This window comes from Pteropus vampyrus, unplaced genomic scaffold (genome assembly GCF_000151845.1).
Source record: "Pteropus vampyrus isolate Shadow unplaced genomic scaffold, Pvam_2.0 Scaffold116, whole genome shotgun sequence".
Classification (NCBI taxonomy): domain Eukaryota; kingdom Metazoa; phylum Chordata; class Mammalia; order Chiroptera; family Pteropodidae; genus Pteropus; species Pteropus vampyrus.
Genome location: NW_011888897.1, coordinates 3291557 through 3296037, shown reverse-complemented (window position 1 = coordinate 3296037; position 4481 = coordinate 3291557).

The window sequence follows — 4481 nt, the reverse complement described above, 5'->3', positions numbered from 1 at the left end:
CTTCTACTGTGTAAATTATCCTACAACTTTCTTTTCCCTGATCATGAAGTTTTAAGAATCATCCATATCTGTAGCTCTAGCACATTCATTTCTGCTGCTGTGTAGAATTTTATTGTGCGAATACACCACAGTTTGTGTATCTACCTGTTAAAGGGCATTTAGATGGTTCTGTTTTTTGCTGTTACGATGCTGTACATGTCTTCTCATGCACATGTACTGTTGTTGCCCTGGATGTAGACCTGGAAGGGGACTCTCTGGGTGTAGGATATGAGAGTCTTCGACTTCGCTCAGTTTCTCTCTAAATGGATGTTCCGGGGTGCGCCCTGCAAAGTATCTGACCTTCACTTGTTCCACATTTTAGCAAATACTTGGTGCTCTCAGATTTAACAATCCCCCGCCCCCCAATTTAATGGTTGTGGAACACATGATTTTATCAATGTGTTTTTAATTTATATGTTGTAATTATTAGGAGAAATTCAAGCTACTGCTTCTTTGGATAACTTATTCAAATCTCTCGTCCACTGCTTTTTGTATTAGGTTGTCTTTTGTGAGAGTATGTGTGCATATGTGTGAACATATGTGTGTGGGTGGATATGTGATTAGTAGAAATTAGTAGTATATGTGATTGTGGAATATTATATAAATTCCCTTTTGTGAATTCATTCAGCCCAGAAATTGTTTGAATTTCTCTTAAAGCAGAGGTGGCCTATAATATAATCTCATCTTTTATCATTCCCCTCTTGCCCACCATGAAGGAAAAGGAAAGGCATTTCAGAGTAGGCTGTGAAGCAGTCTGCATTCTTTGAAGTTCAAATCCTTTCCCTGATCTCTGTAGTAACAAATAAGCAGATAAATCACCAGAACTTGGATAAATATACTCTTAACAGTTTTATTGAGACATAATTATCATATGATAAACTTCATATTTAAAAGAAAAATTTTGTATGGTTTGACATATGTGTGCCCCTTTGAAAATGTCATTACGATCAAGATAATGAATGCATTTATCACCCCCAGAATCTTCCTTATGCCTCTTTATAATCTCTGCCAACCCTGTTCTCAGATAATCACTGTCTGCTTTTTGCCACTAAAGATTAATTTGTATTTTATTGAATGTAGATTCACACAGTATACACTCTTTTTTTGTCTTGCGTATTCCACTCAGCAAAGTTATTTTGGAATTTATTCATGTTGTTAATTATATCATTAGTTCACTCCTTTTTATTGCCGACTAGTGTTCCACTGTATGGATATACCACAGTTTCATCAGTCCACCTGTTGGTGGACATTGAGGTTGTTTCCAGTTTTGGACTAATACAAATAAAGCTACTATGAATATTCATGTATAAATCTTTGTGTGGACATAGGCTTTCCTTTCTCTTGAGTAAGTAGGAGTGGAATGCCTAGATCTTATGGTAGTATATGTTTAACTTTTAAGGAAACTGCTAAAAGGTTTTCCAAAGTGGTTGTACCATTTTATATTCATACCTACAATATAGGGTTTGCGAGTTCTAATTTTTCCACATTTTTTGCTAATATTTGGTGAGGTCATTCTTTTTTTAATTTTACAATTCGAGTGGGTGTGTAATGAAATATCATTGTGGTTTCAATTTGATTTACATTTCCCTGATGACTAATGATGTTGAGCATCTTTCCATGTGCTCATATTCCCTCTGTACATCTTCTTTGGTGAAGTATCTATTCAAATATTTTCTCATTTTATTATCCAGATTGTTTATTTTCTTGTTATTGAGTTTTGAGAATATTTTATAATATTCTGAATTCAAGTCCTTTATAAGATATATGTTTTATAACTACTTTCTCCCAATCTGTAGCTTATATATTCATTTTCTTAACAAAGTCTTTTGAAAATTATGAGTTCTCGACTTTGATAAAGTTTAATTTGTCAACTTATTTTATGAACCATGCTCTTGATGTCATATTTCAGAAATCTTTGCTCAACTCAAGGTTGCAAAGGTTTTCTTCTATAAATTTTATAAAGTTTTATACTTAGGTCCTAATACATTTCGAGTTAATTTTTGTATATGATGTAAAGTACGGGTTTGAGTCAATTTTTAAATTTTTTACTATGAATATCCAACTGTTCTAGCACCATTTGTTGAAAAGACTATCTTTTCTCCACCGAATTTTACCTTTTTTTGAAAATCCGTTGTTTGCATTTCAACCTGGAGTCTTTATTTTGACCAATTTCTCCCTTGGGTAGCATCGAATTCCCAGTTCCAAATTTTTGCTCTCTCTGACTAGCTGTCTATCACCCATTAGTCAATACAATCTTTGATAGTTACAGTTCAGTTTTCTAGTTGCAATGGCTTTCCAGACTGCCTCCCTGAGATTAGCCTAAGTCATTTTGATGGCCCTGCGTATTCTCAAGTCTCTATCCATATGTTTCTAAACTGTCCTTTGGTTTCTTTAGCCTAAGGATAATAGTCATTCATTTTGTTAATTCTTTATATTTTCACTCTTAAAGCTCCAGAGATGCCATCATGTCACTGCCAAATCTGAATATATTGTGATGTTAGAATTTCTAAGCAGTTCTTGAGGACTGATGACCTTTGTTTTAGATGTTCTACAAAGTGATAAGACTTTAACATCCTTTTCGATATTAGTTCTTGGTAGACTACACTAATTCCTCATATCCCCACTTAAGAGCAAGCATCATTCATTTATTCTTTGGTCACTTTTGAGCACCTACTATGTGCCAGGCACAAAGCTTGCATAATAGGAATAAAGAGATGGATAATACATAATCGCTAGTCTTAAGATGTTTTGGTCTAATATAGTCTGCCCCTTTCGGTCCTAAGGCCACTTAAAGATTCTGAGGACCAATAAATCAGGTTTCAGAAACGAGATCTTCCTTTTCTCTTCAGATAAGATTGTTGCCATAACTGGGAGGAAATAAGAGATACTTTCTGAGTCAAATGAGACATTCTAACTCAAGAATAGTGAGATTTGGGTGACAAAGACAAAGCTCTGAAAAGGGATAAAGTGTCTAGACAGGACCAGATGCCAGCAGGCAGAGGTCAGACCCTCAAAGGAGTCACCAGGGTCAGCGAACATTTGTCAGAAAAGAACAAGAAGAGGGGAGTAAAAGGGTAAAAAATTATCTTTACCTTTTGACTGAGAAGGTGTATGTGTAGGAGAGAGCTGGCGAAAGTGAATTTGAGCCTTGAGGATAAAAGGTGCTGGATTAAAATGCAGTTGGTGTTACATTTCCTTCTGTGAAGGGTCACCGAGGCAGCAGAGTCCAGACGTGTCCCAGAGAAAGGAAATGAATCCATGTGAGGTTACCTGTCTTCTGTGATGAAGTAGGTTTTGCACACATCATTAACTACACCAAGGGCAGAGAGACGAGGTGTCTGCCAAATGAAGCAGCTCTTTAAAAGCTATTGTCCAGCCAAGGTGCTTCACAAGAATAAGAAAGGAGAACAAAGGGGCAGCCTCGGGACTCAGCCAGGGAAGGGAAAATCACTGTGTGCTCTTCTCTAGGATGGCTGAAGCACTTCCTGGCCAGGCTTTGGTCAGGGTGCAGAGGAGTTAGGGGATGGCATCAGGAATCTATGAATATGGAGGTCTGGAAATTTAACTACAGCTGGGAGAAGATATCCAAGGTGCAGACCAGGAGAAGCACTGGGGCTCCCTGCAGTGGGAACTCAAGAATTGAATTTCCTTTCTAAAAGCAAGTAATAGCTGCTGGATGGCAGGTAGGAGCAGAACTGGCCCCACGCATGGGCTCAGTAGCCTATTGTCAACGTGGTGTGATTCCAAGGGCCCAAGGAATAATTACCTGAAGTAATACTTCACCATCCCTTAAATAGAGCCAAACGTTCCTTCAAAGTGGGGCATAGACTTTCTTCCATAATTAAAGTTATGGTTTATAATTAAAGTATCCTTGGGAGAGTCAAATTCACATTAAGGGTAAACTCTGGACGTTTTCTTAAGAGTAGTGCTGAAGGAGGGCACGATCATGAGTATGATGAGGAAAAGTGCCCGAAAAAGGGGGATGGTGGCCTGGAAAGCAGATTACATTGTTCTTGGTGGCCAGCCTGATGCTCGGGCCAGTTAGGGCTTCCAGGTTTGGCAAAACAAACACACAAGGAAACATCAGGATGCTCGGTTAAATTTATCTGAAATTCAGATTTAATTGAGTGTCCTGTATGTTATCCGCAAATGCAGGCCAGTGGGAGTTTTATCTCATTGTCCCACACAACCCCCTCCATCATTTTTGCCTCGTAGATTCCTTGAGCCTTCACTTATGTATGTGAGGACTGCTGGGGAGAAGGGTATGGAATGGGGAAAACAGAACCACAGTACAGAGTGAGGAAGGTAAATTGCTGAGGCCTAGAAATGTAAATGCCTTGAGGACCCAGAAGATGTCATTTCTCTTTTGCATCCTCAGTGCCTTGCATAATACCAGGGACAGAGCAGGTTGCTCAATACAGGTATGTCGAGATTCTAAAAAA